Source organism: Pristiophorus japonicus, unplaced genomic scaffold (assembly GCF_044704955.1).
Source record: "Pristiophorus japonicus isolate sPriJap1 unplaced genomic scaffold, sPriJap1.hap1 HAP1_SCAFFOLD_1081, whole genome shotgun sequence".
Classification (NCBI taxonomy): Eukaryota; Metazoa; Chordata; class Chondrichthyes; family Pristiophoridae; genus Pristiophorus; species Pristiophorus japonicus.
Window position 1 is genome coordinate 66,393 of NW_027250736.1, and position 27,824 is coordinate 94,216.

The 27,824-nt window shown below is 46.5% G+C and overlaps 1 pseudogene; it reads right to left on the reverse strand.

Annotated features, from left to right (window-relative positions):
- LOC139241445 (zinc finger protein 850-like) overlaps positions 1 to 27,332 on the reverse strand; it is a 70,068-nt pseudogene extending 42,736 nt beyond the window's left edge.
- Positions 27,333 to 27,824: the final 492 nt, after the last annotated feature.

Below are 27,824 nucleotides of genomic sequence, written 5' to 3' on the forward strand. Positions count from 1 at the left end.
GCAGGCAGAGAAGTGGACCTGAGTCCATGATCGGCTCAACCATGATTGTATTAAATGGTGGAGCAGACTCGAGGGGCCGTATGGCCTACTCCTGCTATTATTTCTTATGTTCTTATGCTGACTCTGTCTGGGTTCAGTTCTACACTCACTGGTTCCCCTCCCTCCCCTCCCCTGATGGTGCTGACTCTGGCTGGGTTCAGTTCTACACTCACTGGTTCCCCTCCCTCTCCCTCCCCTGATGGTGCTGACTGTGGCTGGGTTCAGTTCGACACTCACTGGTTCCCTCTCCCTCTCCTTCTCCCTCTCCTCCTCTGAAGTGCTGTCTATCTTAGATCTGGTCCTGTGTAATGAGATAGGATTAATCAACAATCTTCGAATAAAGGAGCCCCTTGGAATGAGTGATCATAGCATGGTTGAATTTCAAATTCAGATGGAGGGTGATGTGGAAATGTATTTTATCGAAGCTGTATCACACTGTATTTTGTACCCTTTTTGAGATAAAACAAAATGGAGTCCTGGTCCTTCTAGAAATTTCTGCAACAGACAGTCTGTCTGCATAAACAGCTAAACCTGGCTTGAAACGGCCGGTAGCTGATTAATGGAGACTGTCGTGCTAAGACAAGTACCACCCCTGGTGCTCTCCTGTATTGTCCATGCAGCACCAGTTCCACTCCCCGCCCCCGCTTTGAGATACTCAAACTACCAGCCATTATCTCTTATACAGAACTCATCCATTTCATGCAAAAAGATAACTGACCAGGAAACTGGACAATCCTGACACAATGCAATGCCGGTAATAGCACATTTTCACACTCTCATCGAGTAATGGCTGACTGGCCAACTAATAACTCTGACAAAAGGAGACATTTGGGAACCATGTCAGGACAAGGATGAGGTGATTAACTCTTTATCTGTATTCACTGACTGCAAGACAGAGCCAATACACAGGAAGAGGTCATAACTTGTGTTTTTACTGTATAAATATCTCATGAAACTGTACCATTTTGGAGGTCTTCACTTAGCTGTTGACTGAGTGAGACTTTTCCCTTCCTGCAAGTAAAATTAAAGGAACATCTGCCGGAGCTGAAGGTGTCTGAGTCGTATATTGCGAGTCGAGATGTCGACAGTAAGAAATTTGGATCTCAAACCAGCGTTCTAAGCTTAAATGATGGAGACTACATAGGTATGAGGGCAGATTGGGCAAAAGTGGACTGGGAAAATAGATTAAAGTGTAGGACGGTTAAAGTGTAGGGCCAAATTACAGCAATATTCTAAAGGGGCAAAGTGTGTGAAAAAGACAAGCCTGAAGGCTCTGTGCCTCAATGCGAGGAGTATTCGGAATAAGGTGGATGAATTAACTGCACAGATAGCTGTTAACCAATATGATGTAATTGGCATCACGGAGACATGGCTCCAGGGTGACCAAGGCTGGGAACTCAACATCCAGAGGTATTCAACATTCAGGAAGGATAGACAGAATGGAAAAGGAGGTGGGGTGGCGTTGCTGGCTAAAGAGGAAATTAACGCAATAGTAAGGAAGGACATTAGCTTGGATAATGTGGAATCAGTATGGGTGGAGCTACGGAATACCAAAGGGCAGAAAACGTTAGTGAGAGTGATGTACACATCACCAAACAGTAGTAGTGAGGTTGGGGACAGCATCAAACAAGAAATTAGGGATGCGTGCAATAAAGGTACAGCAGTTATCATGGGTGACTTTAATCTACATATTGATTGGGCTAACCAAACAGGTAGCAATACGGTGGAGGAGGATTTCCTGGAGTCTTTTATGGATGGTTTTCTAGATCAATATGTCGAGGAACCAACTGGAGGGCTGGCCATCCTAGACTGGGTGATGTGTAATGAGAAAGGACTAATTAGCAATCTTGTTGTGCGAGGCCCCTTGGGGAAGAGTGACCATAATATGGTGGAATTCTGCATTAGGATGGAGAATGAAACAGTTAATTCAGAGACCATGGTCCAGAACTTAAAGAAGGGTAACTTTGAAGGTATGAGGCATGAATTGGCTAAGATAGATTGGCAAATGATACTTAAGGGGTTGACTGTGGATGGGCAATGGCAGACATTTAGAGACCGCATGGATGAATTACAACAATTGTACATTCCTGTCTGGCGTAAAAATAAAAAAGGGAATGTGGCTCAACCGTGGCTATCTAGGGAAATCAGGGATAGTATTAAAGCCAAGGAAATGGCATACAAATTGGCCAGAAATAGCAGCAAACCTGGGGACTGGGAGAAATTTAGAACTCAGCAGAGGAGGACAAAGGGTTTGATTAGGGCAGGGAAAATGGAGTACGAGAAGAAGCTTGCAGGGAACATTAAGGCGGATTGCAAAAGTTTCTATAGGTATGTAAAGAGAGAAAGGTTAGTAAAGACAAACGTAGGTCCCCTGCAGTCAGAATCAGGGGAAGTCATAACGGGGAACAAAGAAATGGCAGACCAATTGAACAAGTACTTTGGTTCAGTATTCACTAAGGAGGACACAAACAACCTTCCGGATATAAAAGTGGTCAGAGGGTCTAGTAAGGAGGAGGAACTGAGGGAAATCTTTATTAGTCGGGAAATTGTGTTGGGGAAATTGATGGGATTGAAGGCCGATAAATCCCCAGGGCCTGATGGACTGCATCCCAGAGTACTTAAGGAGGTGGCCTTAGAAATAGCGGATGCATTGACAGTCATTTTCCAACATTCCATTGACTCTGGATCAGTTCCTATCGAGTGGAGGGTAGCCAATGTAACCCCACTTTTTAAAAAAAGGAGGGAAGAGAAAGCAGGGAATTATAGACCGGTCAGCCTGACCTCAGTAGTGGGTAAAATGATGGAATCAATTATTAAGGATGTCATAGCAGCGCATTTGGAAAATGGTGACATGATAGGTCCAAGTCAGCATGGATTTGTGAAAGGGAGATCATGCTTGACAAATCTTCTGGAATTTTTTGAGGATGTTTCCAATAAAGTGGACAAAGGAGTACCAGTTGATGTGGTATATTTGGACTTTCAGAAGGCTTTCGACAAGGTCCCACACAGGAGATTAATGTGCAAAGTTAAAGGACATGGGATTGGGGGTAGTGTGCTGACGTGGATTGAGAACTGGTTGTCAGACAGGAAGCAAAGAGTAGGAGTAAATGGGTATTTTCGGAATGGCAGGCAGTGACTAGTGGGGTACCGCAGGGTTCTGTGCTGGGGCCCCAGTTGTTTACATTGTACATTAATGATTTAGACGAGGGGATTAAATGTAGTATCTCCAAATTTGCGGATGACACTAAGTTGGGTGGCAGTGTGAGCTGCGAGGAGGATGCTATGAGGCTGCAGAGTGACTTGGATAGGCTAGATGAGTGGGCAAATGCGTGGCAGATGAAGTATAATGTGGATAAATGTGAGGTTATCCACTTTGGTGGTAAAAACAGAGAGACAGACTATTATCTGAATGGTGACAGATTAGGAAAAGGGAAGGTGCAACGAGACCTGGATGTCATGGTACATCAGTCATTGAAGGTTGGCATGCAGGTACAGCAGGCGGTTAAAAAAGCAAATGGCATGTTGGCCTTCATAGCGAGGGGATTTGAGTACAGGGGCAGGGAGGTGTTGCTACAGTTGTACAGGGCCTTGGTGAGGCCACACCTGGAGTATTGTGTACAGTTTTGGTCTCCTAACTTGAGGAAGGACATTCTTGCTATTGAGGGAGTGCAGCGAAGATTCACCAGACTGATTCCCGGGATGGTGGGACTGACCTATCAAGAAAGACTGGATCAACTGGGCTTGTATACACTGGAGTTCAGAAGAGTGAGAGGAGACCTCATAGAAACGTTTAAAATTCTGACGGGTTTGGACAGGTTGGATGCAGGAAGAATGTTCCCAATGTTGGGGAAGTCCAGAACCAGGGGTCACAGTCTAAGGATAAGGGGTAAGCCATTTAGGACAGAGATAAGGAGAAACTTCTTCACCCAGAGAGTGGTGAACCTGTGGAATTCTCTACCACAGAAAGTAGTTGAGGCCAATTCACTAAATATATTCAAAAGGGAATTAGATGAAGTCCTTACTACTCGGGGGATCAAGGGGTATGGCGTGAAAGCAGGAAGGGTATGGCGTGAAAGCAGGAAGGGGGTACTGAAGTTTTATGTTCAGCCATGAACTCATTGAATGGCGGTGCAGGCTGGAAGGGCTGAATGGCCTGCTCCTGCACCTATTTTCTATGTAAGGCGGAAAATAGAGTTTGAGAGGAAGTTTTCTGGGAACATAAAAACAGGCTGCAAAAAGTTCGAGAGATATGTGAAGAGAAAAAGATTAGTGAAGACAAACGTAGGTCCCTTGCAGTCAGATTCAGGTGAATTTATAATGGGGAACAACGAAATGGCAGACCAGTTGAACAAATACTTTGGTTCTGTCTTCACGAGGGAAGACACCAATAACCTTCTGGAAATACAAGGGGAGCGAGGGTCTAGTGAGAAGGAGGAGCTGAAGGAAATCCTTATTAGGTGGTAAATTGTGTTAGGGAAATTAATGGGATTGAAGGCTGACAAATCCCCGGGGCCTGATAGTCTGCATTCCAGACTACTTAAGGAAGTGGCCCTAGAAATAGTGGACGCATTGGTGATCATTTTCCAACAGTCTATCGACTCTGGATCAGTTCCTATGGACTGGAGGGTAGCTAATGTAACACCACTTTTTTTTAAACAGGAGGGAGAGAGAAAACGGGTAATTATAGACTAGTTAGCCTGACATCAGTAGTGGGGAAAATGTTGGAATCAATTATTAAAGATGAAATAGCAGCACATTTGGAAAGCAGTGATGGGATCGGCCCAAGTCAGCATGGATTTATGAAAGGGAAATCCTGCTTGACAAATCTTCGAGAATTTTTTGAGGATGTAACTGATAGAGTGGACAAGGGAGAACCAGTGAATGTGGTGTATTTGGACTTTCAAAAGGCTTTTGACAAGGTCCCACACAAGAGATTGGTGTGCAAAATTAAAGCACATGGTATTGGGGGTAATATACTGACGTGGGTAGAGAACTGGTTGGCAGACAGGAAGCAGAGAGTCGGGATAAACGGGTCCTTTTCAGAATGGCAGGCAGTGACTAGTGGGGTACCGCAGGGCTCAGTGCTGGGACCCCAACTATTTACAATATACATCAATGATTTGGATGAGGGAATTGAGTGTAATATCTCCAAGTTTGCAGATGACACTAAGCTGGGTGGCAGCGTGAGCTGTGAGGAGGACGCTAAAAGGCTGCAGGGTAACTTGGATAGGTTGGGTGAGTGGGCTAACACGTGGCAGATGCAATATAATGTGGATAAATGTGAGCTTATCCACTTTGGTGGCAAAAACACGAAGGCAGAATATTATCTGAATGGCGCCAGATTAGGAAAAGGGGATGTGCAGCGATGCCTGGGTGTCATGGTACATCAGTCATTGAAAGTTGGCATGGAGGTTCAGCAGGCAGTGAAGGCGGCAAATGGTATGTTGGCCTTCATAACTAGGGGATTTGAGTATAGGAGCAGGGAGGCCTTACTGCAATTGTACAGGGCCTTAGTGAGGCCTCACCTGGAATATTGTGTTCAGTTTTGGTCTCCTAACTTGAGGACGGACGTTCTTGCAATTGAGGGAGTGCAGTGAAGGTTCACCAGACTGATTCCCGGGATGGCAGGACTGACATCTGAGGAGAGGCTGGATCGACTGGGCCTGGATTCACTGGAGTTTAGAAGGATGATAGGGGATCTCATAGAAACATATAAAATTCTGAGGGGACTGGACAGGTTAGATGCAGGAAGAATGTTCCCAATGTTGGGGAAGTCAGAACCAGGGGACATAATCTAAGGATAAGGGGCAAGCCATTTAGGACTGAGATGAGGAGAAACTTCTTCACTCAGAGAGTTGTTAACTTGTGGAATTCTCTACCGCAGAGAGTTGTTGATGCCAGTTCATTGAATATATTTAAGGGGGAGTTAGATATGGCCCTTACTGCTAAAGGGATCAAGGGGTATGGAGAGAAAGCAGGAAAGGGGTACTGAGGTGAATGATCAGCCATGATCTCATTGAATCGTGGTGCAGGCTCGAAGGGACGAATGGCCTACTCCTGCACCTATTTTCTATGTTTCTATGCTCCCTTTGCCAATTTGATTTGTCCAATCAAAATGAAAATAATTCAATTTATACACTGTCCTGCAGCGTAGCTACTGTTAGGGGGCCTGTAGACTACTCCCACCAGTGATTTCTTATCTCCACACAAACTGATTCTATATCTTGATAATGTGAGAAGAAAAGGCTGAAGTGTTTACAACCATCTTCAGCCAGAAATACCAAGAGGATGATCCATATCAGCCGCCTCCGAAGGAAACCAGTCTTCAGCCAATTCGATTCACTCCACGTGATGTCAAGAAACGGCTGAATGCATTGGATACAGCAAAGGCTATGGGCTCTGACAACATATTGGCTGTTGTGCTGAAGACTTGTGCTCCAGAACTAGCTGCGCCTCTAGCCATGCTTTCCAGTACAGCTACAACACTGGCAGCTATCAGATGATGTGGAAAACTGCCCAGGTATGTCCTGTCCACAAAAAGCAGGACAAATTCAATCCAGCCAAATACCGCCCCCATCAGTCTACTCTTAATCATCAGCAAAGTGATGGAAGGTGTCGCCAACAGTGCTATCAAGCGGCACTTATTCACCAATAACCTGCACAGTGATGCCCAGTTTGGGTTCCCCCAGGACCACTTAGCTCCAGACCTCATCACAGCTTTGTCCAAACATGGACAAAAGAGCTGAATTCCAGAGGTGAGGTGAGAGTGGCTGCCCTCAACATCAAGGCAGCATTTGACCGAGTGTGGCATCAAGGATCCCTAATAAAACTGAAGTCAATGGGAATCAGGGGGAAAACTCTCCACTGGCTGGAATCATACCTAGCACAAAGGAAGATGGTTGTGGTGGTTGGCGGTCAATCATCAACAGCCCCAGGACATCGCTTCAAGAGCTCCTCAGGGCAGTGTCCTAGGCCCAACCATCTTCAGTTGCTTCATCAATGACCTTCCTTTCTTCATAAGGTCAGAAGTGGGGATGTTTGCTGATGACTGCACAGTGTTCAGTTCCATTCACAACGACTTAGATAATGGAGCAGTCCAAGCCCACATACAGCAAGACCTGGGCAACATTCAGGCTTGGCTGAGAAGTGGCAAGTAACATTCACGAACAAAAGTGCCAGGCAATGATTATCTCCAACAAGCGAGAGTCTAACCACCGTCCCATAACATTCAATGGCATTACCATCGCCAAATCCCCTACCATCAACATCCTTGGGGTTACCATTGACCAGAAACTTAACTGGACCAGCCACATAAATACTGTGGCAACAAGAGCAGGTCAGAGGCTGGGTATTCTACAGCGAGTGTCTCACCTCCTGACTCCGCAAAGCCTTTCCACCATCTACAAGGCACAAGTCAGGAGTGTGATGGAATACTCCCCACTTGGCTGGATGAGTGCAACTGTGACAACACTCAAGAAGCTCGATACCATCCAGGACAAAGCAGCCCGCTTGATTGGCACCCCATCCACCACCTTAAACATTCACTCCCTCCATCATTGACGTACCGTGGCTGCAGTGTTTACCATGTACAAAATGCACTGCAGCAACTCGCCAAGGCTTCTTCGGCAGCACCTCCCAAACCCACGACCTCTACCACCTTGAAGGACAAGGGCAGCAGGCGCATGGGAACACCACCACCTCCACGTTCCCCTCCAAGTCACACACCATCCTGAACTGGAAGCATATCGCCGTTCCTTCATTATCGCTGAGTCAAAATCTTGGAACTTCCTCCCTAACACATGGGAGTACCATCACCACACGGACTGCAGCAGTTCAAGTAGGTGGCTCCCCATCATCTTCTCAAGGGCAATTATGGGTGGGCAATAAATGCTGGCCTTACCAGCGACGCCCACATCCCGTGAACGAATAAAAAAAGAATCAGAACCATCTGACCTCTCAAGTGGGCGTAAAAGATTCCATGACGTTATTTTGAAAAGATCTCTCTGGTGTCCTGGCTAACATTTATCCCTCAATCAACATCACCAAAACAGAGGCCATGAAAAACATTTAATAAATATAAGTCTTCCATTAACAACGGAGAAAAGGTTAAAAACTGAAACAGTCGGTAACAGGACATCAATTAGCCTCCCCATGGAGAAATCAAGGAATCGACTCACTGTATGTAGGAAACAAAGCTGATTTATTTGACAGTTGTTTGACAGAGGGTGCAGAAAAGATTTACAAGAATGATTCCAGGGATGAGGGACTTCAGTTACATGGATAGACTGGTGAAGCTGGGGTGATTGCTCTTAGAACAGAGGAGGTTGAGAGGAGATTTGATAGAGGTGCTCTAAAATCATGAGGGGTCTGGACAGAGTAGAGAGAAAATATTCCCATTGGCGGAAGGGTGGAGAACCAGAGGACACAGATTCAAGGTGATTGGCAAAAGGCGAAATGAGAAAATATATATTTTTTTATGCAGCGAGTGGTTAGGATCTGGAATGCACGGCCTGAAAGGCTGGTGGAGGCAGATTCAATCGTGGCTTTCAAAAAGGGAATTGGATAATTACCTGAAATAAAGCATTTGCAGGGCTACGGGGAAAGGGCAGGGAGTAGGACTAGCTGAAGTGCTCTTGCAGAGAGCCGGCACGGGCTCGACGGTCCGAAAGGCCTCCTTCTGTGCTGTAACCATTCTATGATATTTAGAAAATTAAACTCCAGCCCAGTTGTCGGGATTAATTACACCAGCGGCAACAAACCCCAACTGTCCGAGTGAACATGGTTCAGACCTGGATGTGATTAACGGCAACAATAACAGCAGAGTCCAACTCCCAGAGTCACTTGTGAGCTCGCTGGTGTCTCAGCAGGTTGGATGACTGAGTGAACCCCTTCCCACACTCAGAGCAGGTGAACGGCCTCTCCCAGTGTGAATGCGTTGGTGTGTCAGCAGGATGCATGATCGAGTGAATCCCTTCCCACACACGGAGCAGGTGAACGGCCTCTCCCCAGTGTGAATGTGCTGGTGTTTCAGCAGATGGGTTGATCGAGTGAAACCCTTCCCACATTCAGAGCAGATGAACGGCCTCTCCCCAGTGTGAATGTGTTGGTGTGTCAGCAGCTCACATGATCGAGTGAATCCCTTCCCACACTCGGAACAGATGAATGGCCTCTCCCCAGTGTGAGTGAGTTGGTGTGTCCGCAGGTTGGATGACTGAGTGAAGCTCTTCTCACACACGGGGCAGATGAACGGCCTCTCCCCAGTGTGAATTTGCTCGTGTGCCAGCAGGCTGGATGAATAAGTGAATCCATTCCCACACACGGGGCAGGTGAACGGCCTCTCTCCGTTGTGACTGCGTCGATGAGTTTCCAGTGCAGAGAGACAATTGAACCCCTTCCCACAATCCCCACATTTCCACGGTTTCTCCATGGTGCGGGTGTCCTTGTGTCTCTCCAGGTTGGACGATCAGTTGAAACCTCGTCCACACACACAATACATGAACGGTTTCTCCCCGCTGTGAATAGTGCGATGTTTTTCACGCTGTGTAACTGGTTAAAGCTCTTTCCACAATCAGTGCACTGGAACACTCTCACTCGGGTGTGTGTGTCTCGGTGCTTTTCCAGTCACACAAATGTTTAAAATCTTTTCCCACAGACAGAACAGACAAATGTTTCTCCTTCCACATTCAAAGGCCAATGATATACAGGTGAATCGAGTGACTCTGTCAGATCTCGATATGATTGGTTGGAGTTTCCCGTCTGCAAATCCTCCTTTTCTAATATCCTGTAAAAGGAGTTTACAAAAGTCAGCACTGGAAGTGCAGGATAGAAATTGAGGACAGACAATCCTAGTTTCTATGGAACATTCTTTCCTCTCTTGTTCCCCCAAAGCTGTAAATTCCCGTCCCACACACTCTCCCTCCTCCTGCTGCTGAAATCCAAACACATCGCACTACCTCCATCATTTCTTTCTTCCAGCTGCTGTTTTCTCACTCCCTCTTCTCTGGTTGAGTTCAGTTCTACATTCCTAGTGTGCAGACTGAGAATAAATGAGGAATGATTTTCTCTCCTAGTCACTGGGACCCCAAAGCCCCGCCCACCCTCTGCTCCTGTAGCAAGATGGCCACGTAGGCGCCCTAATCCTGTCCAAAAATTCGGCTAGTTACCCCGAGCGGTCGGGTCTATCACCGCGGGTCAAACATGGGGCCTGTGGGCTTGTATTTGGGGTCTGAGGCCTACACCAGGTGTTTATGAAGCTGCCCAGCCCACCCAGGGGTCCAATTCCTCCACTGAGCCCACAAGCTCCTACCGACTCGCGGAACGTCTCTTCCACCTCAGACCACCTCCACACTGGCACTGCGCCTGCTCAGAGCACAGCCCGGTCCCACGTCTGGGCTCCTGTTGTCATTGATAGAGCACTTTACCCCTGTGTGGGGGATTCTGGCTACAGAAGTAAACGTTACAACATTTGGTAGTGAAATGGGTTGATTCAGGACAGACAGCAGGGATTATTGCAGGAAATAACACAGTGCAGTGAGAAAGGAAATGCAGGGGATGTTGTGTAGATGGATTGTCAAAAGGTGTTTGATAAGGTGCCGGACAGGAGGCTTGTTGATCAAATTAAGGCTCATGGTATTAAAGGGAGTGGGGCCGCGTGGAGAGGAAGTTGGGTAAAGGGCAGAAAACAGAGAGTAGTGGTTAATGGATGTTCTTCAGACTGGAGGGATGTAAACAGTGGTGTCCCCAGGGTCAGTGTTGGGACCATTGCTCTTAATATAGAGAAATGATCTGGGCTAAGGTATAAACACATAAGAATTAGAAGCAGGAGTAGGTCATTTGGATCCTCGACCCTGCTCTGCCATTCAAGACCATACTGATTCATCAATTGATCCACCGCTACAAAAATCAATAATAAGGATAAAACCGGACGGACCACCCGGCATCGACCTCCGCCCCGATTACGGACACGACAACGGCACACCCAGCCCAGTCTTTCCCATCAACATCTGGGGACTTGTGCCAAAATTGGGAGAGATGTCCCAGACTAGTCAAGCAACAGCCTGACATCGTCACACTCACAGAATCATATCTTTCAGTCAATGTCCCAGACTCCTCCATCACCATCCCTGGGTATGTCCTGTCCCACCGTCAGGACAGACCCACCAGGGGTGGCAGCACAGTAGTATACAGTCGGGAGGGTGTGGCCCTGGGACTCCTCAACATTGACTCCGGACCCCATGAAGTCTCGTGGCTCGAGGTCAAGCATGGGCAAGGAAACCTCCTCCTGATTACCACCCACCGCCCTCCCTCAGCTGATGAATCAGTACTCCTCCATGTTGAACACCACTTGGAAGAAGCACTGAGAGTAGCAAGGTGCACAGAATGTACTCTGGGTGGGGGACTTCAACATCCGTCAAGACTGGCTCGGCAGCACCACTACTGACCGAGCTGGCCGAGTCCTGAAGGACATAGCTGCCAGACTGGGCCTGCAGCAGGTGGTGAGAGGACCAACACGAGGGGGAAAACCTACTTGCGTCCATCCCTTTGGAAAGGACCAGAGAGTGGGAGCAGTGGTAAGCCGACAAAGGGCGTGAGTCAGCCGAGCAGCGGGACTTCGGAAAGGGCCCGAGAGTGGGAGCAGCGGTAAGCCTACAAAGGGCGTGAGTCAGCCGAGCAGCGGGACTTCGGAAAGGGCCCGAGAGTGGGAGCAGCGGTAAGCCTACAAAGGGCGTGAGTCAGCCGAGCAGTGGGACTTCGGAAAGGGCACAGAGTGGGAGCAGCGGTAAGCCTACAAAGGGCGTGAGTCAGCCGAGCAGACAGCCGAAACAGCACCAAGTGACCTGGGAGGGTAAGAAGTAAAAAGATTCAAAGTGTGATGTCACAGGAAAGCAGGGAAGTGATTGGTTGGTCAGTTTTTCTCTCTTTTCTTGGGCATTGGTTTAAACTAAGAGCTAGGATTAAAAATCTAAACTTTCAAAACGTGAAAACTTAATTAAATCCATTCGAGATGGCAGGGCAGGCGATGTGTTACTGCTGCTGCATGTGGGAGCTGGTTGACCCCATTGAGGTCCACGGCGACCACATCTGCAGTAAGTGTTGGCTGCTCGAGGAACTTCGGCTCCGCGTTGATGAGCTGGAGTCCGAGCTGCAGACACTGCGACACATCAGGAAGGGGGAGACTTACCTGGACGCTGTGTTCCAGGAGGCAGTCACACCCCTTAGATTAATTCATTCAAATTTGGTCCGTGGTCAGGGACAGGAGGGTGTGATTACGAGTGAGGCAGCTGTGGGGACCCAGGAGGTAGTGATGGAGGAGCCTCAGCCCTTGCAATTGTCCAACAGGTACAAGATTCTTGCTCCCTGTTTGGACGAGGGCGGGGACTGCAGGGAGGATGAGCAAACTGACCACAGCGCCGTGGTTCAGGAGGCCATTCAATGGGGGGAGTAAAAATAAATGTTGTAGTGGTAGGATAGAGTATAGTTCGGAGGATAGATACTGTTCTCTGCAGCCGAGAGTGGGAGTCCCGAAGGCTGTGTTGCCTGCCCGGTGCGAAGGTAAAGGACATCTCCTCTGGGCTGGAGAGTGGGAGGGGGAAGATCCAGTTGTCGTGGTCCACGGAGGGACCAATGACATAGACAGAACAAAGAAAGAGGCCCTGCTGAGGGATTTTGAGCAGCTAGGGGCTAAATTAAAAAGCAGAACCACAAAGGCAATAATCACTGGATTACTACCCGAGCCACAAGAAAATTTGCATAGCGTAAATAAGATCAGAGAGATGAACATGTGGCTCAAAGACTGGTGTGGGAGAAATGGGTTTCGGTTCATGGGGCACTGGCACCAGTACTGGGGGGGTCGCGGGTGGGGGGTGGGGGGTGGGGGGGTGGAGGGTTTAGGTAAGCGGAAATTTAAAAAATCAAAGAGCAAGGAGAAGGCAATAGAGCAGGGTAGCGGTGGGGGAAATGATAACCAGACTGCGACAGGAAGGGACAGAATGTATAAAATAAGAGTGTAACAGAAAGTAGGGTCAAAGCAGGAAAAAAATGTTAAAAAGACAAAATTAAAAGCTCTTTATCTGAATGCTTTCACATTCGTAACAAGATAGATGAGTTGACGGCACAAATAGATACAAATGGGTATGATCTGACAGCCATTACAGAAACGTGGTTGCAAGGTGACCAAGGTTGGGAACTGAATATTCAGGGGTATTTAACAATTCAGAAGGTAAGACAGAAAGGAAAAGGTGAGGGAGCTCTGTTCATAAAGGATGAGATCAGTGCAGTAGTGAGAAATGATATTGGCTCAGAAGATCAAGATGTAGAATCAGTTTGAGTGGAGATAAGAAATAATAAGGGGAAGAAGTCACTGGTGGGTGTAGTCCATAGGCCCCCTAACAGTAGCTACACTGTTGGACGGAGTATAAATCAAGAAATAATGGAGGCTTGTAAGAAAGGTACGACAATAATCATGGGCGACTTTAATCTTCATATTGATTAAACAAATCAAATTTGCCAAGGTAGACTTGAGGAAGAGTTTATAAGAGTGTATCTGGGATGGTTTCCTTTAACAGTAAGTTGAAGATCCAATCAGGGAGCAGGCTATCTTAGATCTGGTACTGTGTAATGAGACAAGATTAATAAATTATCTCATAGTAAAGGATTCTCTAGGAAAAAGTGATCGTAACATGGTTGAATTTCAAATTCAGTTGGAGGGTGAGAAAGTCAGACCTTAAACCAGTGTCCTGATTCTAAATAAAGGCGACTACAAAGGTATGAAAGCAGAAGTGGGGATGTTCACTGATGACTGCACAATATTCAGTTCCATTCGAAACTCCTCAGATAATGGAGCAGTCCATGCCCGCTTGCAGCAAGACCTGGACAACATTCAGCCTTGGGCTGATAAGTGGCAAGTAACATTCGCGCCACTCGAGTGCCTGACAATGACTATCTCCAACAAGTGAGAGTCTAACCACCGCCCCTTAACATTCAATGGCATTACCATCGCCGAATCCCCTACCATCAACATCCTGGGGTCACCATTGACCAGAAACTTAACTGGACCAGCCACATAAATACTGTGACAAGAGCAGGTCAGAGGCTGGGTATTCTGCGGCAAGTGTGTCATCTCCTGACTCCCCAAAGCCTTTCCATCATCTACAAGGCACAAGCCAGGAGTGTGATGGAATACTCTCCACTTGCCTGGATGAGTGCAGCGCCAACAACACAAGAAGCTCGACACCATCCAGGACAAAGCAGCCCGCTCGATTAGCACCTCATCCACCACCTTAAACATCCACTCCCTCCACCACCGGCATACCGTGGCTGCAGTGTGTACCATCTACAAGATGCACTGCAGCAACTCGCCAAGGCTTCTTCGGCAGCACCTCCCAAACCCATGACCTCTAACATCGAGAAGGACAAGGGCAGCAAGCGCATGGGAACACCACAATCTCCACATTCCCCTCCAAGTCATACACCATCCCGAATTGAAAGCATATCGCCATTCCTTCATCGTCGCGAGGTCAAATTCCTGGAACTCCTTTCCTATCAGCACTGTGGCACTACCATCACCACATGGACTGCAGCAGTTCATGAAGGTGGCTTACCACCATCTTCTCAAGGGCAATTAGGGATAGGCAATAAATGCTGGCCTTGTCAGCGACGTCCACATCCCGGGAAGGTATAAAAAAAAAGTTGGCTTAAGTCGACTGGGAAAATAGATTAAAGTGTAAGACGGTTGAGAAGCAGTGACAGACAATAAAGGAGATATTTCATAACTCAACAAAAATATATTTCAGTGAGAAGGAAAAACTTTAAGCGAAGGGAGAATCTTCCGTGGCTAATGAAGGAAGTAAAGGATGGTATCAATTTGAAAACAATGTCATACAAAGTGGCCAAGATCAGTGGGAGGCCGGAGTATTGGTAAATTTTTTAAAAAACAGCAAATGATGACTAAAGAAATAATAGAGAGGGAAGATAGATTATGAGAGTAAACTAGCAAGCAATATAAAAAAGATAGTATGAGCTTCTACAGGTATGTAAAAAGGATAGGGTAGCTAAAGTAAACGTTGGTCCTTTAGAGGATAAGACTGGGGAGTTAATAATGGGGAACAGGGAAATGGCAGAGACTTTGAACAAATAATTTGTATCAGGTTTCACGGTAGAAGACACTAAAAACATCCCAATAATAGATAATCAAGGGACTATAGCGAGGGAGGAACTTAAAGCAATCACTATCACAAAAAAAAAGGCTCAATAAAATAATAGGACTAAAGATTGAAAAGTCCCCTGAACCTGATGACTTGCAACCTTGGTTCTTAATACACAGTAATGGTCCCACTTCACTGTCCCATCAAATACTCCAAGGGCCCACACAGCACGGGTTAGATACAGAGTAAAGCTCCCTCTATACTGTCCCATCAAACACTCCCAGGGGAGGTACAGTACTGGTTAGATACAGAGAAAAGATTCTTCCCACTGGCCAACAAACACTCCAAGGGCAAGTATAGCATGGGTTCGGCAGAAGGTAACGCTCCCTCTATACTCCCCTATCAAACAATGCCAGGGCAGGTACAACACAGGTCAGATACCGTGTAAAGCTCCCTCTACACTGTCCCATCAAACACTCCCAGGGTAGGTATAGCCTGGATTAGATATAGAGAAAAGCACCCTCTACACTGTCCCATCAAAAACTCAAAGGGTAGGTATAGAACATAAGAAATAGGAGTCGGCCATTTGGCCCCTCGAGCCTGCGCCGCCATTCAATAAGATCATGCCTGATCCGATCCTGGCCTCAACTCCACTTCCCCTCCCGCTCCCCATAACCCTTGACTCCCTTATCATTCAAAAATCTGTCTATCCCCACCTTAAATACATTCAATGACACAGCCCCCACAGCTCTCTGAGGTAGAGAATTCCAAACATTCACGTCCCTCAGATAAGAAATTCCTCCTCATTTCAGTTTTAAATGAGCGACCCCTTATTCTGAAACTATGTCTCCTAGTTCTAGATTCCCCACGAGGGGAAACATCCTCTCTGCATCTACCCTATCGAGCCCCCTCATAATCTTATGTGTTTCAATAAGGTCACCTCTAAATCTTCTAAACTACGATGAGGATAGGCCTAAACTGCTTTTCCTTTCTTCTTATGACAACCCCTTTATCTCAGTAATCAACCTCGGGAACTTTCTCTGAACTGCTTCCAATGCAAGTATACCCCTCCTTAAATAAGGAGACCAAAACTGTATGCAGTACTCCAGATGTGGTCTCACCAACGACCTGTACAATTGCAGAAGGACTTCCCTACTTTTAGACTCCACCCCCCTTGCAATAAAGGCCAACATTCCATTTGCGTTCCTAATTCATTGCTGTAACTGCATGTTAACTTTTTGTGTTTAATGTACAAGGATCCCCAGATCCCTCTGTACTGTCACATTTTGTAATCTCTCCCCATTTAAATAATAATTTGCTGTTTTATTTTTCCTACCTAAGTGGATAACCTCAATTTTCCCGCATTATACTCCATCTGCCAAAGTTTTGCCCACCTACTGAGCCTCTCGATATCCCTGTGTAGATTCTTTGCGTCCTCCTCACAACTTGCTAAGTTAGCACAGGTGAGATACAGAGTAAATCTCCATCCACATTATCCATCAAACATTCGCAGAGCAAGTACAACACGGGTTAGATACAAAGTAAAGCTCCCTCTACATTGTCCCATAAAATACTCTCAGGGCAGGTACAGCATGGGTTAGATACCAATTAAAGCTCCCTCTAACACTGCCATAGCAGATATAGCACAGGTTAGATAGAGTACTGCTCCCTCGACACTGTCCCTTCAAAACTCCCAGGGCAGGTCTAGCACGGGCCAGATAAAAAATAAAGCTCTCTCTACACTGCCGCATCAAACACTCACAGGGCAGATACAGCAAAACTAGATACAGAATAAATCTCCCTCTACACTGTCCCATCAAAAACTCCAAGGGCCAATATAGCACGGGTCAGATACAGAGTTTAATTCCCTCTAAACAGCCCCATCAAACACTCCCAGAACAGGTACAGCACGGGTCAGAAACAGAGTAAAGCTCCGTCTACACTGTCCCATCAAACACTTACAGGGCAGGAACAGTACTGGTTAGATGCAAAGTAAACCTCCCTCTACACTGTCCCATCAGACACAACTAGGGCAGATAGAGTACGGGTTAGATATAGAGGAAAGCTTCCCTTACACCAACCCATCAGAGCTCACAGGGCAGGTAAGAGCATGGGTTAGATACAGAGCAAAGCTCCCTCGAAGTGTCCCATCAATCACTCACACGGCAGGGACAGCATGGGTTATGTAGAGAGTAAAGCTCTCTCTACACTCTGGGGGGGAGAGTTGAACAGCCAGAGGTTATGGTTCACATCGGTACCAATGACATGGGTAGGAAGAGGGATGAGGTCCTGCAGGCAGAGTTTAGGGAGCTAGGAGAGAAATTAAAAAGCAGGAACTCAAAAGGTAGTAATCTCTGGATTACTCCCGGTGCCACGAGCTAGTGAGTACAGAAATAGGAGGATCGAGCAGATGGCTGGAGAGATGGTGCAGGCGGGAGGGCTTTAGCTTCCTGAGGCATTGGGACTGCTTCTGGGGGAGATGGGACCTGTACAAGCCGGACGGGTTGCACCTCAACATAACAGGGACCAATATCCTCGCAGGGGGGGGAGGGGGGCGGTTGCTAGTGCTGTTGGGGAAGGTTTATCTAGCTTGGCAGGGGGATGGGAACCTGAAAAAGATTCAATAGGGAGAGGAGTAAAGCTGGAATGAGAAAGCAAAAATAATGAAAGTGTTTGAAGGAGAGAGGAAACAAGCAGGAAAAAAAGTTGAAAAAACAAACTTAAAGGCACTTTGTCTAAATGCACGTAGCATTTGTAACAAAATAGATAAGTTGACGGCACAAACTGAGACAAATGGGTATGATCTGATAGCCATTACAGAGACGTGGTTGCAAGGTGACCAGGACTGGGAATTAAATATCCAGGGGTATTTGACAATCCGGAAGGACAGACAGAAAGGAAAATGAGGTGGGGTAGCTCTATGGATAAAGGATGGAATCACTGCAATAGTAAGGAACGATATTGGCTCAAATGATAAGGGTATTGAGACAGTTTGGGTGGAGATAAGGAATAATATGGGGAAAAAGTCACTGGTGGGCATAGTCTATAGGTCCCCGAACAGTAACAACTCTGTTGGTCGGAGCATAAACCAGAAAATAGTGGGGGCTTGTAAAAAGTGAACAGCAATAATCATAGGTGATATTAACCTCTATATTGATTGGACAAATCAAATTGGTCAGGGCAGCCTTGAGGAGTTCATGGAGTGCATAAGGGACGGGTTCCTTGAGCAGTATGTAACGGAACCAACCAGGAGGCAGGCTATCTTAGATCTGATCCTGTGTAATGAGACAGGATTAATAAACAATCTCCTAGTAAAGGATCCTCTCGGAATGAGTGATCATAACATGATTGAATTTCAAATTCAGATGCAGGGTGAGAAAGTTGGATCTCTAACCAGCGTACTAAGCTTAAATAAAGGAGACTATGAAGGTATGAGGGCAGAGTTGGGTAAAGTGGACTGAGAAAATAGATTAATGTGTAGGACGGTTGATGAACTGTGGTGTACATTTAAGGAGATATTTCACAACTCTCAAGAAAAATACATTCCAGTGAGGAGGAAAGAGTGCAAGAGAAAAGATAGCCATCCATGGCTAACGAAAGAAATAAAGGATGGTATCCAACTAAAAACAAGGGCATACAAAGTGATAAACTAGTGGGAGGATAGAAGACTAGGAAGCTTTTAAAAGTCAACAAAGAACGACGAAAAAAATGAAGAAGAAAGGGAAGATAGACTATGAGAGTAAATTAGCACTAAATATAAAAACAGATAGCAAGAGTATCTATAGGTATATAAAAAGAAAAAGAGTGGCTAAAGTAAATGTTGGTCCCTTAGAGGACGAGACCGGGGAATTAATAATGGGAAACATGGAGATGGCAGAAACTCTAAACAAATATTTTGTATCAGTCTTTACGTTAGAGGACACCAACAATATTCCAACAGTGGATAGTCAAGGGGCTATGTGGTGGTGGGAAGCAGGGGGGAGAACTTAACACAATCACAATCACTAAGGAGGTGGTACTCAGTAAGATAATGGGACTAAAGGCAGATAAATCCCCTGGACCTGATGGCTTGCATCCTAGGGTCTTAAGAGAAGTAGCAGCAGGGATTGTAGATGCATTGGTTGTAATTTACCAAGATTCCCAGGATTCTGGAGAGGTCCCAGCAGATTGGAAAACTGCAAATGTAACGCCCCTATTTAAAAAAGGAGGCAGACAAAAAACAGGAAACTATAGACCAGTTAGCCTAACGTGGTTGGGAAAATGTTGCCCTTGTCCATTATTAAAGAAGCAGTAGCAGGACATTTGGATAAGCAAAATTCGATCAGGCAGAGTCAGCATGGATTTATGAAGGGGAAGTCATGTTTGACAAATTTTCTGGAGTTCTTCGAGGATGTAACGAACAGGGTGGATAAAGTGGAACCAGTGGATATGGTGTATTTCGACTTCCAGCAGGCATTTGACAAGGTGCTACATAAAAGGTTGCCGCACAAGATAAAAGTTCACGGAGTTGGGGGTAATATATTAGCATGGATAGAGGATTGGCTAACTAATAGAGAACAGAGAGTCGGGATAAATGGTTCATTCTCTGGTTAGCAACCAGTAACTAGTGGGGTGCCGCAGGGATCAGTGCTGGGTCCCCAACTATTTTCAATCTATATTAACTACTTGGACGAAGGGACTGAGTGTAACATAGCCAAGTTTGCTGACAATACAAAGATGGGTGGAAAAGCAATGTGTGAGCAGGACACAAAAAATCTGCAGAAGGACATAGACAGGCTCAGTGAGTGGGCAAAAATTTGGCAGTTGGAGTATAATGTTGGAAAGTGTGAGGTCATGCACTTTGGCAGAAAAAAATCAAAGAGCAAGTTATTATTTAAATGGAGAAAGATTGCAAAGCGCCACAGTACAGCGGGACCTGGGGGTACTTGTGCATTAAACACAAAAGGATAGTATACAGATACAGCAAGTGATCAGGAAGGCGAAAGGTATCTTGGACTTTATTGCAAAGGGGTTGGAGTATAAAAGCAGGGAAGTCTTGCTGCAGCTATACAAGGTTTTGGTGAGGCCACACCTGGAATACTGTGTTGAGTTTTGGTTTCCATATTTACAAAAGGATATCGTTGCTTTGGAGGCAGTTCCGAGAAGGTTCACTCGGTTGATTCCGGGGATGAGAGGGTTGACATGAGGAAAGGTTGAGTAGGTTGGGCCTCTACTCACTGAAATTCAGAAGAATGAGAGGCGATCTTATCGAAATGTATAAGATTATGAGGGGGCTCGACAAGGTGGATGCAGAGAGGATGTTTCCACTGATGGGGGAGACGAGAATTAGAGGGCATGATCTTAGAATAAGGGGCCGCCCATTTAAAACAGATGAGGAGAAATTTCTTCTCTCACAGGGTTCTAAATCTGTGGAATTCTCTGCCTCAGAAAGCTGTAGAAGCTGGGACATTGAATAAATTTAAGACAGAAATAGACAGTTTCTTAAACGATAAGGGGATAAAGGGTTATGGGGAGCGGGCGGGGAAGTGGAGCCGAGTCCATGATCTTATTGAATGGCGGAGCAGGATCGAGGGGCCATATGGCCTACTCCTGTTCCTTATGCTCTTATGTACACTGTCTAATGAAATGTTCCCAGGGCAGGTGCAGCACGGATTAGATACAGAGTAAACCTCGCCTACACTGTCCCATTAGAGACTCCCAGGGCAGGTACAGCATGGGTTAGATACAGAGTAATACTCCCTCTGCACTGTCCCATCAAACACTCCAAGGGCAGGTATGGAACATAAGAAATAGGAGCCTGCTCCGCCATTCAATGAGATCATGGCTGATCGGATCCAGGTCTCAACTTCACTTCACTGCCCACTCCCCGTAGTCCTTGACCCACTTGTCGTTCAAATATCTGTCTATCCCCACCTTAAATACATTCAATGACCCAGCCCCCACAGCTCTGAGGGAGAGAATTCCAAAGATTCACGCCCCTCAGATAAGAAATTTCTTCTCATTTCAGTTTTAAATGAGCGACCCCTTATTCTGAAACTATGCCCCCTAGTTCTAGATTCGCCCACGAGGGGAAACATCCTCTCTGTATCTACCCTGTCAAGCCCCCTCAGAATCTTATACGTTTCAATACGATCACCTCTAAGTCTTCTAAACTCCAATGAGTACAGGCCCAATCTGCTCAACCTTTCTCATTATGAAAACCCCTTCATCTCAGTTATCAACCTCGGGAACTTTCTCTGAACTGCCTCCAGTGCAAGTATATCCTTCCTTAAATAAGGAGACCAAAATTGTATGCAGTAATCCAGGTGTGGTCTTACCCTGTACAGTTGCAGCAGGACTTCCCTACTTTTATACTCCATCCCCCTTGCAATAAAGGCCAACATTCCATTTGCCTTCCAGATTAATTGCAGTACCTGCTTGCTAACTTTTTGTGTTTAATGTACAAGGACCCCCAGATCCCACTGTACCACCATATTTTGTAATCTCACAATTTAAATAATAATTTGCTTTATTATTTCTCCAACCAAAGTGGATAACCTCACATTTTCCCGCATTATACTCTATCTGCCAAAGTTTTGCCCACTCACTTAGCCTCTCTATATCCCTTTGTAGATTCTTTGCGTCCTCCTCACAACTTGCTCGGTTAGCAAAGGCTCGGTACACAGTAAATCTCCAACTACATTATCCCATCAAACACTCCCAGGGCAAGTACAGTACAGGTCAGATACAGAGTAAAGCTTCCTCTGCACTGTCCCATCAGACACTCCCAGAGAAGGTTCAGCAAAATTGGATACAGAGTAAAGCTCCTTCTACAGTGTACCATCTAAAATTCCCAGGGCAGGTATAGCACGGGTCAGATACAGAGTATAGTTCCTTCTGCACTGCCCATCAAACACTCCCAGAACAGGTACAGCATGGGTCAGAAACAGAGTAAACCTCCCTCTATATTGTCCCATCAGACACTCCCAGGGCAGGTACAGCACGGGTTAGATAGAGTAAACCTCCCTCTGCACTGTCCCATCAAAAGCTCCAAGGGCAGGTATAGAACACAAGAAATAGAAGCAGGAGTAGGCCATTTGGCCCCCCGAGGTTGCTCCGCCATTCAACAAGATCATGGTTGATTGGATCCAGGCCTCAACTCCACTTCCCCGCCCGTTCTCCATAATCCTTGACTCCCTTATCTTTCAAAAATCTGTCTATCCCCACTTTAAATACATTCAATGACCCAGCCCCCACAGCTGAGATAGAAAATTCCAAACATTTACATCCCTCCTGGAGAAATTCCTCCTCATTTCCGTTTTAAATGAGCGACCCCTTATCCTGAAACTATGCCACCTAGTTCTAGATTCCCCCACAAAAGGAAACATGCTCTCTGCATTTATCCTGTCAAGCCCCCTCAAAATTGTATATGTTTCAATGAGATCACCTCTAAGTCTTCTAAACTCCAAGGAGTATAGGCCCAACCTTTCATCTTAGTAATCAACCTCGTGTACCTTCTCTGAACTGCCTCCAGTGCAAGTATATCCTTCCTTAAATAAGCAGACCAAAACTGTACATAGTACTCCAGGTGTGGTCTTACCAATGCTATATACAGTTGCAGCAGGACTTCCCTACTTTTATACTCCATCCCCCTTGCAATAAAGGCCAGCATTCCATTTGCCTTCCTAATTAATTGCAGTAACTGCATGCTAAATTTTTGTGTTTCATGTACAAGGACCCCCAGATCCATCTGTACACGACATTTTGTATTCTCTCCCCATTTAAATAATAATTTGCTTTTTTATTTCTCCTACCAAAGTGGATAAGTTCACATTTTCCAACACTATACTCCATCTGCCAGTTTTGCCCACTCACTTAGCCTCTCTATATCCCTTTGTAGATTATTGGCGTCCTCTTCACAACTTGCTGGGTTAGCACAGGTTTGGCACACAGTAAATCTCCATCTACATTATCCCATCAAACACTCCCAGGGCAGGTACAGTATGGGTTAGATTCAGAGAAAAGCTCCCACCACACTGTCCCATCAAATACTCCCAAGGCAGTTCCAGTATGGGTTAGATAGAGAGAAGAGCTTTCTCTAAACTGTCCCGTCAAACTCTGCCAGATCAGGTACACCATGGGTTAGATACAGCGCAAAGCTCCCTTTACATTATCCCGTCAAAAACTCCCAGGGCAGGTACAGCACAGGGTTAGATACAGAGTAAAACTCTCTCTATACTATCCCATCAAACAGTCCCGGGACATGTACAACATGGGTTAGATACAGAGTAAAGCTCCCTCTACACTGTCCCATCAAACACTCCCAGGGCAGGTACGGTACTGGTTAGATACAGAGTAAAGCTCCCTCTACACTGACCCAACAAACACTCCCAGGGCAGGTATGGCACGGGTTAGATACAGAGTAAAGCTCCGTATGCACTGTCCTATCAAACACTCACCAGGGGCAGGTAAAGCACAAGTTAGATACAGAGTAAAGCTCCCTCTACACTGTCCCATCAAACACTCCCAGGGCAGGTACAGCATGGGTTAGATACAGAGTAAAGCTTCCTCTACACTGTCCCATCAAACACTCCCAGGGCAGGTACAGCATGGGTTAGATACAGAGTAAAGCTTCCTCTACACTGTCCCATCAAACACTCCCAGGGCAGGTACAGCACGGGTTAGATACAGGGTAACTCTCCTTTACTACAACAGTGACTACAATCCAAAAGTACTTCATTGGCTGTAAAGCGCTTTGAGGGGTCCTTTGGTCGTGAAAGGCGCCAAATAAATCCAAGTCTTTCTCCCTCTTCACTGTCCCATCAGACACTGCCAGCCCATAATGAGCAGGGCTCAGGGAGGTTCGTTGCTAGGCACTGCAGTGTTATCATAAAGCAGGGCCATTCAGCCCAGTGGGCCCTCTTCATGTCCTTTTAAAGGTGGAGAGCTGGGACATCCTGTCTCAACACACATCCCCCTGTTCATACTGAGAATCCCCGGGGAAGGCCCAAGGCCCAGAAAGTGGAACACAACCATGGGGGAAAGAGGAGGAGAGCTGGTGCAGTGTGGGAGATGAGGGAGGAGTCTGCTCATTCCCAGGGGCAAATCAGACAAAGTGCTTTGAGTAGTGGGTCCAGCAGTGAAACTGAAAACAAACCAAAGGGAATAAATAAAGATCCAATCCAAGGGAACAAGCAACGGGGTCATTGGGCCACTTCACATTAAAAGAATTCACACTATGAGCAATACATAACAATCCTCTTCCTCTGCAGTTATCAATCTATTGCAATTCCCCATGCCTGTAGTTTCGTTATATTACGATTCAAAATATCTTCAGTTATCAGCAACAAATGGCATCTATATCACGCCTTAAACGTAGTAAAATGTCCCAAGTCACTTCACAGGACTGTTAGCAAACAAACTTTGACACCCAGTCACAGAAGGAAATATTAGCACAGGTGACTGAAAGCTTGTTCAAAAGGCTAGGTATTAAGGAGCATTTTATAGGTGGAGAGGTTTAGGGAGGAATTCCAGAGCATATGGCCTCGGCAGCTGAAGGTACGGCCACCAATATTGCTGAAAATTGGGGCTGCTCAAGAGGCCAGAATTGGAGGAATGTAAAGATATGAGGGTTGTCGCGCTGGAGGAGGTTACAGCAATAGGGAGGGGCAAGGTCCTGGATGGATTTCAAAACAAGGATGAGAATTTTGAAAGCGAGGCACTGATGGACCAGGAGCCAATGTAGTTCAGCGAGCACAGGAGTGATGGGTGAACGCAAATTGGTACAAGTTGGGATGAGAGGGCTGAGGACAGATTGAGTAGAATAGGCCTATATTCTCTGGAGTTTAGAAGAACGGAAGGTGATATCATTGAAACATATAAAATTCTGAGAGGAATTGACAAGGGCTGGATAGTCTAGAGTTAGGGGTCCTAGTATTAGGATAAGAGATCGGTCATTTAAGACTATGTGGAGGAGCTATTTCTTCACTTGGAGAGTTGTGAATCTTTAAAATTCTCTATCGAATAGCGATCTTACTGAATGGCGGAGTAGATGGGAGGGGCCGTATGGCCAACTCCTGCCGCTACTTCTTGTGTTCTTGAGTAAGGATACGAGCAGGAGTGTTGAAGAAACATAGAAATTTACAGCGCAGAAGGAGGCCATTTCAGACCATCGTGTCCGCGCCAGCCGACAAAGAGCCACACGGCCCTCGGTCAGCAGCCCGGAAGGTTACATATAAACCTATGAACAATGAACAATGGCGGAAAGGTAAATAGCACCCAGCCCAACCAGTCCGCCTCACATAACTGCATCACCCCTTGCACCGAAACATTCTGCACTCCACCCCAACCAGAACCATGTGATGTCCTGGGAGAGGCAAAAAAACAGATAAAACCCAGGCCAATTTAGGGAAAGAAAATGTGGGAAAATTTTTCTCCTACCCATCCAGGCGATCGAAACTAGTCCACATCACCCTGGCCGTATTCGATTCCCTGCAGCACTTACCATTATATCTGCGCCAGCCAACAAGAGGTGATCTCGTCTAATCCCAATTACCAACTCGAGGTCCGTACCCTGCAGGTTACAGCACTTTAAGTGCCCATCCAACCATCTCTTAAAAGTAGTGAAGGTTTCTGTATCCACTACTCTTCCAGGCAGTGAGTTCCAGATCCCCAAAACCCTCTGCGTAAAGAAGCCCCCCCTCAAATCCCCTCTAAATCTTCCACCAACCACCTTAAAACTATGCCCCCTAAGTTTAAGCTTATGTTTACGGAGAGTGCGAGGTGTGAGGCCGATCAGAGGCATGGATGAGGGTTTGAGCAGATGAGCTGAGGAAGGGGCAGAGACCGGCGATGTTATGGAGGTGGAAGTAAGCGGACTTGGTGATTGAGGGAATATGGGTTTGGAAGCTCATCTCGGGGTCAAGTACGACGCCAATCAATAAATTGCAACTCTCCATATCTGTGTTTCAGTATATTAGAATACTACATATCTCTCGTGATTAATGCTTCAATATTAGTAATCAATATAAAGTAGTTATCAATATATTTTCTTATAATTCTAAATGTCCATGAATGAATAATTGATTCTGTGGGTGATAGGCCGTGCTGGTCTTTCAGATGGGTCTGTGCACCGTGATCAGTGAATTGACGATGTGCTTCCGGTTCAATCTTTTCATTGGCTTTCTCACCAGATGGGAAATATTCGAACATTGAGATCTGATGGTGTCGGTGAGAGTTCAGCCGCACCTAATGTACAGAGACCGGTCCATCTGCTGGGCTCTGCCTCAAACTGGAGTCACCTCTTAGATCAAAGCCCTTTACTCTAAAACACACACAAGATTCACTGTGACTGTGTTTAGAGACAGAAACTGATCTCACTTCACATCCCATTGCACAGACTCATGCTGGATAATTGTACTCAGTGGTTAGTCTCTCCCGGTCTCATTTCCTGTCTTACCTTGCAACCTGTGTGTACTGTCTACAGGACCGGTGTGTATCTGAGTAAATGGCACTTTCTCTTACCTTTCTCCCCAGTCGATCTATTGAAGCGCTTTCAATCGGAAGGGGCTCACTGGTTGGTGCTCTCACAATCCTGTGCTGGTTCACCTGCTGTTGTTCCTCAGTCCACAATCCCTGTTTCCTTCCAGCTGTGGAACTTTCTCAATCACTCCGCTATTCACCGGGATCTAATTATCACAGGGCAGAAAATTAGAAGATTAATGTTGTGAAGTGGAATGTAATGTAAAGTGTTTTTCCAACCTTTCAGAACAGTATATATCCAGTATTTCTGTTTGATTTTATCCTTTTCCTCAGATCTCTCCCGCCCGTCTGGACTGACAGAAAATCACCAGAAATCTCCCCGGGTTACACAATGCCTGATCTCACTGGGCCCCCGGGTTACACACTGCCTGATCTCACTGGGCTCCCGGGTTACACACTGCCTGATCTCACTGGGCCCCCGGGTTACACGCTGTCTGATCTCACTGGGCCCCCGGGTTACACACTGTCTGATCTCACTGGGCCCCCGGGTTACACACTGTCTGATCTCACTGGGCCCCGGGTTACACACTGTCTGATCTCACTGGGCCCCCGGGATACACACTGTCTGATCTCACTGGGCCCACCCCCGGGTTACACACTGTCTGATCTCACTGGGCCCCTGGGATACACACTGTCTGATCTCACTGGGCCCTGGGTTACACACTGTCTGATCTCACTGGGCCCCCAGGTTACACACACTGTCTGATCTCACTGGGCCCCCAGGTTACACTGTCTGATCTCACTGGGCCCCCGGGTTACACACTGTCTGATCTCACTGGGCCCCCAGGTTACACTGTCTGATCTCACTGGGCCCCCGGGTTACACACTGTCTGATCTCACTGGGCCCCCAGGTTACACTGTCTGATCTCACTGGGCCCCCGGGTTACACACTGTCTGATCTCACTGGGCCCACCCACGGGTTACACACTGTCTGATCTCACTGGGCCCCCGGGATACACACTGTCTGATCTCACTGGGCCCCGGGTTACACACTGTCTGATCTCACTGGGCCCCCAGGTTACACTGTCTGATCTCACTGGGCCCCCGGGTTACACACTGTCTGATCTCACTGGGCCCACCCCCGGGTTACACACTGTCTGATCTCACTGGGCCCACCCCCGG